We start from the raw sequence: 12,952 nt of genomic DNA on the forward strand, positions 1-12,952 counted from the left end.
TCCTTCATAGAATCTTAGGATAAATTGGTTGATTTTAACCCTGTTCACCTGGCATTAACAGATGAGCGGGCAGTTAAAATTGAGCAAGTTATGATCCCGCTGAAATCCTGACCATTTTCAACCACAGGATAATGTCAGTACACAAGGCAATTGCTTCATAAATGTATGCGAATATGTGAATGCTGGGGAGGCGATGGCCTACTGGTATTATTACTAGACTATTAATACAGAAACTCAGCTAATATTCTGGGGACCAGGGTTCAAATCCTGCCACAGCAGATGGTGCAATTTGAATTCAATAAAAAAAATCTGGAATTTAGAATCTACCGATGACCATGAAACCATTGTCAATTATTGGAAAAACCCATCTTGTTCACTAATGCCCTTTATGGAAGGAAATCTGCCATCCCTTACCTGGTCTGGCCTACATGTGACTCCAAGCCACAGCAATGTGGTTGACTCTCAACTGCCCTTGGGCAATAGGGATGGACAGTAAATGCTGGCCAGCCAGAGATGCCCATGTCCCATGAATTAATAAAAAAAAGAATAGAATTATGTCCAATTACGACAATGAAACCTGATGTTATTTTAACTGGAGTCTTGGAAACTGTTGCAACTTTGGCAATGGACAGTTACTGGTTATTTGAACACTCTTCAAATGCTCTTCAGCAACATCTAAAATGTTCCTTTGAGGGGGACACAAGGAGCTTGAATCGACCTCAGAATTCCAAAGGGAAATCTGTGTTCATCCCTATTCCCACTTCCTTCCCAAAACCCCACTCCACCATTTACCTGGAAACCAGTGGGTATCCAAAACATGTCAGAAATTTGTCTACCATCAGCTGCTGGCCATGTTTGTGTTGGTGAGGAAGTGAATCAGCAACATTTAAATGATGCTATGTAGTTAAAATCGCCATGCTTAGCTGCTGCCTCTGCTGGGCGGGAAGACTATTCACCAAACCTTTCTCGCTGGATTCCAGCTTCTAGATTAAAATTCCCTCCAGAACTTCTTTCAGCCTCACCAGTTCCATCCCTCACCTCCAATTTTTTTTATATTTCATGCACGAGATTATTAGATTTTTAATGTGACAGAAAAATCAACTTTATTGCAGAATGTGATCCCCAAAAGACCAATAAAAATCCTGAAATCCAATGTAATATAAATGATTTGAACTGATCTGATCATGAAGCAGCTGCCTTAGTCTAAATCCTTTATTCACGTCTATGTTTCATTTTCAATTATTTGCTAAGATGTCAGCTTTTCAGTGTTGCTTGGTAGTGTTGGCCCCTTTAAGAGGGTAAAAGCAAATTACTGAGGATGCTGGAATCTGAAACCAGCATTTTCCAGCATTTCCCCTTTAAGAGGGTGTTCCCTGAGGACCACGTGACTGGATCGGACCCTATGGAGTGTCGAGACGGGAAGCCGAGTCAAGTGGGTGCAAGGTCATGTATCCCGGGGGGGCGGGGGGAGGATCCGCAGTTGGAACCAGGGAGGTGTGTTGTATCGTCACATAGTCACCTTAATTGTAAATACCTATTTATCATCAGTAATAAATCCTTTGTTACTTTGAGCTACATCAAGTCACCCTGGATTTATTAGATGTTGTGTCAGTTCTTCTGAGTTTTGTGGGCCAGCACTGATGAGTTGTGATGTGTTAGGCAGAGATGAGGGATTTTACCAGCTTCCTTCCATTTGATCAGCTGGTTCCATATTACTGGATTATGGCCATGTACTCTGGGCTGAATAATATTAAACCTCAGCCACTTGCTGTTCCCAAGGTTAACGAGGATTCTATTTCAAATATTGAAGCAATAAACATTTAAGTTAGATTTCTATTATATGTTGTTTATCCTTGATAAAGTGTACCCATATCCATGATAGCAATAAAATAAACCAATGGCAAATCATACTCTTTGTCACTTTTCCCGACCTTGTCACCATCTATTTTTCATTCGCTAGGTAGTTCTAAGATTATTGCTGTCATTCCTATTTAATGAGGATAGGTGGGAGTTACTGCACATCCAGAACTCGCAAATCTTTCACACTTATTTATTTAAGCTGTTTAATTTAATAGTAACCTTACGAGTAATTCACACTTATTTTTCGGGTTTCCAAAGGTAATATATAAAGATCATTTCAGAAGTCACATACATGGTTAGGTGCATTGACCCGAACAGGCACAGGAGTGTGGCGACCAGGGGAACTTCACAGTAACTTCATTGCAGTGTTAATGTAAGCCTTACTTGTGACTAATAAACAAACTTTAAACATTGCACCCTGGGTGCAGTCCACCATCTCTTATGACAGACTGATGTCTACTGTTGAACAGAGAGCCAGTAGATCTTTCCTAATAGCTGAAATTGTTTTTATTATTGAATACCATTTAATAATATATCATTCGGGTTCAAGGATGTTAACAGTTACAGGATTTGTTCCAGGACTTAACTTGAAATTAAGTAGCTCAGGTCCAAAAACAGCCTCAGAAGGTTGAATTTTCCACATATGTTGGGAAAGAGGAGCGAGGATTGCTTTGGTGTCAGAAAACCACCTCCAATGGGAAAATGATAAAAGATCACATTTCTGCATGCGTGAGCCCTGTACTGGGTCAGATTCTATCCAAGTAAGGACGGTGGGCAGCCTCTCAAAGCTGAAGGGCCAATCAGAGGCCAGGTCAAGATAAGAAATTGGAATAGCATCACAACAAGAATTTGTCACCTACTTTTTAAAACTTTGATTAAAAAATAGAAATTGCAATGACTGTGGAGTGGTTGGGGGATGCGATTGGGGTAGTAAAGAGAATCTGTAATAATTCCTGTTCACCAGTTAAGGGAAAAACAGCAACACGTTTATTTACAGGTAAAGGCTATACAGAGATTTTCAGCCCTGTGGCTGCAGCCAGCAACTGAGAAGGTTCCGGAACAGAAACCCAAGCTCACCAGGGTGATTCCTCACCCTGCTTCCCAATTGGTTCTCAAGATCATGTGATCCTTATTCTACAAATTGATCTTTGAAGGGACAATCACTACAGAATCTCTCTGGAAGGTGGCCTTGTCTGTTCTCTCATCCAGGCAGACAGGGAGGGCCTGATGCTGAATGCCCACCTCCAGGCAGCTGAATTACAATTCTGCACACCCCCCCCAAGAAACCAGAGGCCAATTGTAAAATCCCAGTAAGTCTCTCCCAAACTTGCTTTTAACAAGATTATCGACAAGTCAAATTGTCTGTCCTGCCTCTTGATGGCTGCTGGTTAGTTACTTTTGTCATCCCCTCCCCCTCCATTACTGATCTCAGGAGGCAAGGTGGGGTGGGGGTCCGAAAATTCTGCCCAGCATATCCCAGAATCATCTGCAAGTTTAACAGGCATTTGAGTATTTCAATGAAATGAGGGTTAAATGCTGATAAAACTAATTTAATAGGCAGCCAATTACAATAGAAACCTGGCTGATAGCCCAAATCAATAGAAATTTCCAGACAGATTTGTGCATTCTCTTATTTGTTATACAGTGACTGCCATCTAAGATTACCTTTCTTTTTAATGCAGGTTTGTCCAAAAACTCTCCCATAAACCCTAGAAGAGCAGTAGTGCTCCCACCCCCTCAACCCCACGCAGCAACTCCTCATTCCACAGTCATTGCAATGGACTCCCAACTTTGCTTCATGAATTTAACTCATGGATGCTGCTAGCAAGGCAAGGTTCCCCGACCTCATCTTCTTCAAATGTGTAGGTTGCCTGCGGAGGTGGAGTGGGCACTGGTGCCCACATATAAAACATTAATCAGGCCCTAGACACAATCTCAGGCCAGTCTTGAGCCTCTCGGTTGGGGCATCTGCCAATTGTGCAGTACCAATTCTGGCCCTTAATGGGCCCAGCCAAATGTCTATGTTTTAATACCCGTGCCTGAAGTGTTAAATGTCAATACACTTACAACCGATATCTATGTCCCATCCCTTATAGAGAGTGCTGATTCGCCTTAAGAACTTTATTGTTTTTTAACTGTCTCATTGGTTCATTCAAAGGAAAAAAGACACTCACCCCTAGCAACCCCACCTTTCACAGTCGAGGAGATGTGAATAACACAGAAACCAGAAATTAGTCTTCAATTACTCATGAAAGTTGTAATCCAATGTTAGTTCAGATTTACATCTTGGATTTTAATAAAGTGTAAATTGACACATTATGATCATTAAAATTTAATAATCAAAATTAGATACTAAACAAATATCCCATTTGGATAGTACATTAATGCTACTAATTGGCATCACATTACCAACAAAGATATATAGGGCTCAATTTTAACAGACCTGAATGGATGGGTTGAACTCAGATAGTGTAATAAGTCTGCGAAGGCAGAAGTCCCTTCACCAAATCCCTTTATTTACAAGCTCTAACAGCAATACACAGAGTGCTATAAGAGGATAAGACGTGAAAGATTAGGACCTATCAAGTGTGACGGTGGGAAAGTTTGTATGGAACCGGAAGAAATAGCAGAGGTACTCAATGAATACTTTACTTCAGTATTCACTATGGAAAAGGATCTTGGTGGTTGTAGTGCAGACTTGCAGCAGACTGAAAAGCTTGAGCATGTAGATATTAAGAAAGAGGACGTGTTGGAGCTTTTGAAAAGCATCAAGTTAGATAAGTCGCCGGGACCGGATGGGATGTACCCCAGGCTACTGTGGGAGGCGAGGGAGGAGATTGCTGAGCCTCTGGCGATGATCTTTGCATCGTCAATGGAGATGGGAGAGGTTCTGGAGGGTTGGAGGATTGCGGATGTTGTTCCTTTATTCAAGAAAGGGAGTAGAGATAGCCCTGGAAATTATAGACCAGTGAGCCTAACCTCAGTGGTTGGTAAGTTGATGGAGAAGATCCTGAGAGGCAGGATTCATGAACATTTGGAGAGGTATAATATGATTAAGAATAGTCAGCATGGCTTTGTCAAAGGCAAATCATGCCTTACGAGGCTGGTTGAATTTTTTGAGGACGTGACTAAACACATTGATGAAGGAAGAGCAGTAGATGTAGTATATATGGACTTCAGCAAGGCATTTGATAAGGTGCCCCATGCAAGGTTTATTGAGAAAGTGAGGGGGCATGGGATCCATGGGGACATTGCTTTGTGGATCCAGAATTGGCTTGCCCACAGAAGGCAAAGAGTGGTTATAGATGGGTCATATTCTGCATGGGGGTCGGTCACCAGTGGAGTGCCCCAGGGATCTGTTCTGGGACCCTTACTCTTTGAGATTTTTATAAATGACCTGGATGAGGAAGTGGAGGGATGGGTTGGTACGTTTGCTGATGACACAAAGGTTGGAGGTGTTGTGGATAGTGTGGAGGGATGTCAGAAGTTGCAGCGAGACATTGATAGGATGCAAGACTGGGCGGAGAAGTGACAGATGGAGTTCAACCCAGATAAGTGTGAAGTGGTTCATTTTGGCAGGTCAAATAGGATGGCGGAATATAATATTAATGGTAGGACTCTTGGTAGAGTGGAAGAGCAGAAGGATCTTGGGGTCCGTGTTCATAGGACGCTCGAAGCAGCTGTGCAGGTTGAGGCTGTGGTTAAGAAGGCGTATGGTGTACTGGCCTTCATCAATCGAGGAATTGAGTTTAGGAGTCGTGAGATAATGTTGCAGCTATATAAGACCCTGGTCAGACCACACTTGGAGTACTGTGCTCAGTTCTGGTCGCCTCATTACAGGAAGGATGTGGAAGCCATAGAAAGGGTGCAGAGGAGATTTACAAGGATGTTGCCTGGGTTGAGGGGCATGCCTTATGAGGATGAGTGAGCTTGGCCTTTTCTCCTTGGAGAGACCAAGGATGAGGGGTGACCTGATAGAGGTGTATAAGATGTTGAGAGGTATTGATCGAGTGGATAGTCAGAGGCTTTTTCCCAGGGCTGAAATGGTTGCCACAAGAGGACACAGGTTTAAGGTGCTGGGGAGTAGGTACAGAGGAGATGTCAGGGGTAAGTTTTTCACTCAGAGGGTGGTGGGTGCGTGGAATGGGCTGCCAGCAACGGTGGTGGAGGCGGATTCGATAGGGTCTTTTAAGAGACTTTTAGATAAGTACATGGAACTTAGTAAGATAGAGGGTTATAGGTAAGCCTAGTAATTGCTACGGTAAGGACATGTTTGTGGGCTGAAGGGCCTGTATTGTGCTGTGGTGTTTCTATGTTTCTATGCTAGCGGTTAGCAGTCTACTTCCAGGGGTGTCAGAGGAACTGACACTCCTGGTTAAGTACAAGGCAAAGACTCCCTGATTGGCCCATCAATTGGATCCTTAATCAAGGAGTTCATATTCCAATAGGCCAACCTCAATGTCCTGACTGTAGTCATTACAGGTAGCATATCCACTGTAAACAGAATCTGAACAAAGAACAAAGAACAATACAGCACAGGAACAGGCCCTTCGGCCTTCCAAGCCCGCGCCGCTCCCTGGTCCAAACTAGACCATTCTTTTGTATCCCTCCATTCCCACTCCGTTCATGTGGCTATCTAGATAAGTCTTAAACGTTCCCAGTGTGTCCGCCTCCACCACCTTGCCTGGCAGCGCATTCCAGGCCCCCACCACCCTCTGTGTAAAGTATGTCCTTCTGATATCTGTGTTAAACCTCCCCCCCCCTTCACCTTGAACCTATGACCCCTCGTGAACGTCACCACCAACCTGGGGAAAAGCTTCCCACCGTTCACCCTATCTATGCCTTTCATAATTTTATACACCTCTATTAAGTCTCCCCTCATCCTCCGTCTTTCCAGGGAGAACAACCCCAGTTTACCCAATCTCTCCTCATAACTAAGCCCCTCCATACCAGGCAACATCCTGGTAAACCTCCTCTGTACTCTCTCCAAAGCCTCCATGTCCTTCTGGTAGTGTGGCGATCAGAACTGGACGCAGTATTCCAAATGCGGCCGAACCAACGTTCTTCATCTGCAACATCAGACCCCAACTTTTATACTCTATGCCCCGTCCTATAAAGGCAAGCATGCCATATGCCTTCTTCACCACTTTCTCCACCTGTGACGTCACCTTCAAGGATCTGTGGACTTGCACACCCAGGTCCCTCTGCGTATCTACACCCTTTATGGTTCTGCCATTTATCGTATAGTTCCTCCCTACATTAGTTCTACCAAAATGCATCACTTCGCATTTATCAGGATTGAACTCCATCTGCCATTTCTTTGCCCAAATTTCCAGCCTATCTATATCCTTCTGTAGCCTCTGACAATGCTCCTCACTATCTGCAAGTCCTGCCAATTTTGTGTCGTCCGCAAACTTACTGATCACCCCAGTTACACCTTCTTCCAGATCGTTTATATAAATCACAAACAGCAGAGGTCCCAATACAGAGCCCTGCGGAACACCACTAGTCACAGGCCTCCAGCTGGAAAAAGACCCTTCCACTACCACCCTCTGTCTTCTGTGACCAAGCCAGTTCTCCACCCATCTAGCCACCTCCCCCTTTATCCCATGAGATCCAACCTTTTGCACCAGCCTACCATGAGGGACTTTGTCAAACGCTTTACTAAAGTCCATATAGACGACATCCACGGCCCTTCCCTCGTCAACCATTCTAGTCACTTCTTCAAAAAAGAAACCCAACTCCTTTCACCATCACTATCAGTTTTAATGGAGGAAGAACAGGACCATAGGCAACCAATCCCCTCTCAGGAAATGGGAATTTTAAATATTATAATGAGGCTGAAGCCTCCGAATTAATCCCCATTTTAAATTTAAGCCTGGCAGGCCAGATTGTGAAAAACACATCAGCCAAAACAGGCAAAAAATGCTGGTTGCTTTCCAATTCTCCAAACAAAAGGACAGCGGGTAGCTGAGAATATTTCACACTGGGATTGATAGATTTTTGGGTACTAAGGGAATCAAGAGATTTGGGGACAGAGCAGGAAAGTAGAGTTGATGTCGAAGATCAACCTATGATCTTACTGCCTAGTGGAGCAGGCTCAGAGGGCCATATTCCACTTATTTCTCATGTTCTTGAGACTATGGAGCGAAGTGCTTCACCCATATCTCACAATAGGACACTTTCCAATCTCCTCCCTCTAGCCTTTCCAATCTCCCCATGAAGTCCCCGATCTGTCCTCTTTAAGGCTTCTAATTGCCCACTCCCTCCCTCTTCTCTGCTCCTCAGTTGCAGCCTGGTGCCTCATGCCTACTCACCTGCCAGTCAGTCAATCTTTCAATGCAGTTGGCTGTAGACAGGAAATGGAGCCAGAAATACTAAGCTGGTCCTGCCATTAAAATCTGCAGGACAATAGGGAAACCTGTTCTTCACGGTTTCTGAACCTCAAACCACCCCCATCACACCTGGGCCCTGTCTCTGAGCTCATTTTTTGACCATAATTTCTGTTCTTTTATACTTTGCACCACTGATCCTAGACGCTGTCTGTAATGATGCACCCTCACAGACTTTGTCAGGAACACTAAAGATATTTATTAACAAGGAAAAACTGTACAGAGACTGGCAGCCCACCAGCTGCCCCAGTCCCTATATGTCTTCAGACTATCTTCTGCCTAAGATAGCACTCCACGTCCTGGGATGATGACCCACTCTCAATCCCAAATCGCCCCTCAAGCCAACTGACACTCTTCTGCTGTGCTTCCCTTAAAGGCACAATCACCACATTGAATAATCAATAAAATACCGAGTGAGGGCAACACAACTACTTCTTAATTGCTGTGATTGCGCCAAGCTTATTAAACAGGTGTTCGCTCCCTAAAGTTGGGCTTTATTGTGCCTGTTCTACAAGTGTAAAATGGGTACAGATTCCAATTTCTATCCCATCTCCTATTGCCAAATTCTTCTCCCTCTCTGGGTCATGAGCTCCTGCCAGTGGCCACTTCATTGAGCCTCGACCATGGACCCCCATGGCCATGCCTCCACTGGTGAGCTGCAGTTAGTCTGGGCTCCACTCTGGCACCCTGGGCACCAAGATCAGCCACCTCAAGGCCCTCAACCTGCAGTTCCACTACTTCCTGGCCAAAATCCATGAGCTGGAGTGGCTCAGCTGAAGTAATGGATGGAGGGATGGGAGACATTTAATAATTATTGTAACTTACTTATTCATTCATGGGCTGTGAATATCCAAATGTGGATGGTTAGATTTTCTCTGGCTGGAGATGGCCATTGCCTGATCATTGTGTGGGGAAATATTACTTGCCCCTTCTAAGCGCAAGCTTGAATATTATCCTGGTCTTGCTGCATAAGAACATAGACACTTTCATTTTTACATTTTTTACAACGTACTTTTAAAACACGGATGTTCATATTTATATGATGAATTAAATATTGATCCATAATCTATATGAGAGAATCTAACTTCTCCCCTTGACATTTAATGGCATAACCACTGCTGAATCCCCCATTATCAACATTTTGGGGGGTTACAATTGACCAGAAACTCAACTGGACCAGCAATATAGAAATACTGTGCTACAAGAGCAGGTGTAGGCCAGGAATTCTACAGCGAGTAACTCACCTCCTGACTCCCCAAAACCAGTCCACCATTGACAAAACACAAGTCAGGAGTGTGATGGAATACTCTCCTCTTGCCTGGATGGGGGTGCAGCTCCAACAACACTCAAGAAGCTTGACACCATCCAGGACATAGCAGTCCACTTGGTCGGAACCCACAAGGTGGACTGCAGCAACGCACCAAGGCTCCTTTGACAACATTTTCCAAACCCGCAACCTCTGTCACTTAGAATGCAGATGCATGGGAACACCATCCCCTCCAAGCCACCCAACATCCTGACTTGGAACTATATCACCATTCCTTCAATGTCGCTGCGTAAAATTCTGGAACTCTTTTCCTGAAGGAACTATGGATGTACCTTCACCACATGGACTGCAGTGTTTCAAGAAGGCTGCTCACTAATGCCTTCTCAAAGATTAATAGGGATAAATGCAGGCTTAGCCCATGAAAGAATAAATCTTAAAAAACCATACACAGGCTGTAATAATTATATACCCAATGCTACTATGCAGCTTTATTGATGGTTTGTTTTTATTGGTGTCTGGGGTCATGTTAGTGATCAAATGTTAAAATGGGGCTGTGGAAAATGGTTTGGGAAGTGCTGCTGTATATGCACATAGGCCCCTGATTACTATCATAGACTCACATTAACTGCTGATGACAATTCTATTTGATTCAGAAGTCTATGAGGTGAATCTCCATTAGTTTGCAAATGGTTAGTGATGATAAAAACAATAATTTCGCAACCAGAAGATTCAGAAACAACAATTCCATTACCCAAAGCGAAATGCTTGCGATTGCGATTTAGCTTTTCTTTCAAACAAAAGCATTGGTGGAGGAAGTATTATCATTAACTCTTATAGTGATGAATAAAAGTGAAGCCTATCTTAAGTTCCTCAGTGACACTCTTGGCAGATAAATTCGTTTCAGGCATAAGTCGAACTGAAGCAAGTTAAAATGTTTGAGGATAATTCTTTTAAATAAACAGGAGTCCAGCATTTCAACAAGTAGCTGGAAGTGAAGAGAGGGGTGTTGTAGAAAAAGTGAGCCTGCAGCTCCAAATCATTCACCTCTACCGCTCGATTCAATAAAATGATGGAGATTGCCGGGGAGATTTAGTGATGCTAAGGAGTAGCTCTGTTGGATTTGAGCCCAGGGCCTGGAAGGTAAACAGGTTGCTGAATGGTTAGGCCATTGCTCTGTTGTATTCCCAAACTCAGCTCACTTGAACCTTATCGGTAAATGAGTCATGCCTCCCAAACAGGGCCTGGGAACTTGTGTGATGGAGCAAGTCAGAGAGGCCTACAACTTTCCTTTGACAGTGCGTGTTTTTATTTGCTGTAAAAAGTCTCACAACTCCAGAGTTGTGAGACAGGAGAAAAGTTTAAAGTGAATATTAGGGGGGGCTTCTTCACGCAGAGAGTGGTGGGAGTGTGGAATGAGCTGCCGGATAAAGTGGTAAATGCGGGGTCACTTTTAATATTTAAGAAAAACTTGGACGGGCTCATGGATGAGAGGGGTGTGGAGGGATATGGTCCAAGTGCAGGTCAGTGGGACTAGGCAAAAAATGGTTCGGCAGAGACAAGAAGGTCCAAAAGGCCTGTTTCTGAGCTGTAATTTTCTATGGTTCTATGGTCCAGGTTAAAGTCCAACAGGTTTATTTGGTAGCACGAGCTTTCAGAGCGCTGCTCCTTCATCAGATGAGTGGGAGTTGGGTTCACAAACAGGGCATATAAAGACACAAACTCAATTACAAGATACAAGTTTGTGTCTATATATGGCCTGTTTGTGAACCCGGGCAGAGTACCGGGAAAGAGTTTGTGAACCCGGACAGAGTAGAAGGCGGACAGAGTACCCTTCATCGTCCAGTACTTCCCTGGAGCGGAGAAGCTACGACATCTTCTCCGGAGCCTTCAACATGTCATTGATGAAGATGAACATCTCACCAAGACCATCCCCACACCCCCACTTCTTGCCTTCAAACAACCGCACAACCTCAAACAGACCATTGTCCGCAGCAAACTACCAGCCTTCGGGAGAACAGTGACCATGACACCACACAAACCTGCCACAGCAACCTCTGCAAGATGTGCCGGATCATCGACACGGATGCCATCATCTCACGTGAGAACACCATCCACCAGGTACACGGTACCTACTCTTGCAACTCGTCCAACGTTGTCTACCTGATACGCTGCAGGAAAGCATGTCCCGAGGCATGGTACATTGGGAAGACCATGCAGACTCTACGACAACAGATGAATGAACACCACTCGACAATCACCAGGCAAGAGTGTTCTCTTCCTGTTGCGGAACACATCGGTGGTCGCGGACATTCGGCCTCTGATCTTCGGGTAAGCGTTCTCCAAGGCGGCCTTCACGATACACGACAACGCAGAGTCACTGAGCAGAGACTGATAGCCAAGTTCCGCACACATGAGGACGGCCTCAACCAGGATCTTGGGTTCATGTCACACTATCTGTAACCCCCACGACTTGCCTGGGCTTGCAAAATCTCATTAACTGTCCTGGCTGGAGACAATACATATCTCTTTAACCTGTGCTTAACCCTCTCTCCACTCACATTGTCTGTACCTTTAAGACTTGATTACCTGTAAAGACTCGCATTCCAACCATTATTTTGTAAATTGAGTTTGTGTCTTTATATGCCCTGTTTGTGAACAGAACTCTCACTTACCTGACAAAGGAGAAGCGCTCTGAAAGCTAGTGGCGTTTGCTACCAAATAAACCTGTTGGACTTTAACCTGGTGTTCTGAGACGTCTTACTGTGTTTACCCCAGTACAACGCCGGCATCTCTACATAACGGAGAGAAGGCAGGAAAACACCACATTGTACGTTGCATATTCAGAGAGTCAGCGCAGGCACAGAGTGGATTGGCCTCTCTGTGCTGTGCACAATTCTGTGATTCTGTGATATGGGCTTTAACTGGCTTTTTTTCATTCATTCGTGGGACATGGGTGTCGCTGGCTGGCCAGCATTTATTGCCCATCCCTAGTTGCGCTTGAGAAGGGGGTGGTGAGCCGCCTTCTTGAATCGCTGCAGTCCATGTGTTGTGGATTGACCCACAATGCCATTAGGGAGGGAATTCCAGGATTTTGACCCAGCGACTGCGAAGGAACGGTGATATATTTCCAAGTCAGGATGTGAATGGCTTGGAGGGGAGCTTGCAGGTTGTGGTGTTCCCTTGTATCTACCTTGTCCTTCTAGACATGGAAGCGGTCGTGGGTTTGGAAGGTGTTGTCTAAGGATCTTTGGTGAATTGCTGCAGTGCGTTTTGTAGATAGTACACATTGCCGCTGTCAAGGGCTGTCACTCTCACCTCACCTCTGGAATTCAACTCTTTTGTCCATGTTTGAACCAAATCTGTCATGAGATCAGAAGCTGAGTGACCCTGGCAAAACCCAAACTGGGCGTCACTGAGCAGGTGCTGCTTGATA

This window comes from Mustelus asterias, chromosome 1 (genome assembly GCF_964213995.1).
Source record: "Mustelus asterias chromosome 1, sMusAst1.hap1.1, whole genome shotgun sequence".
Taxonomy (NCBI): Eukaryota; Metazoa; Chordata; class Chondrichthyes; order Carcharhiniformes; family Triakidae; genus Mustelus; species Mustelus asterias.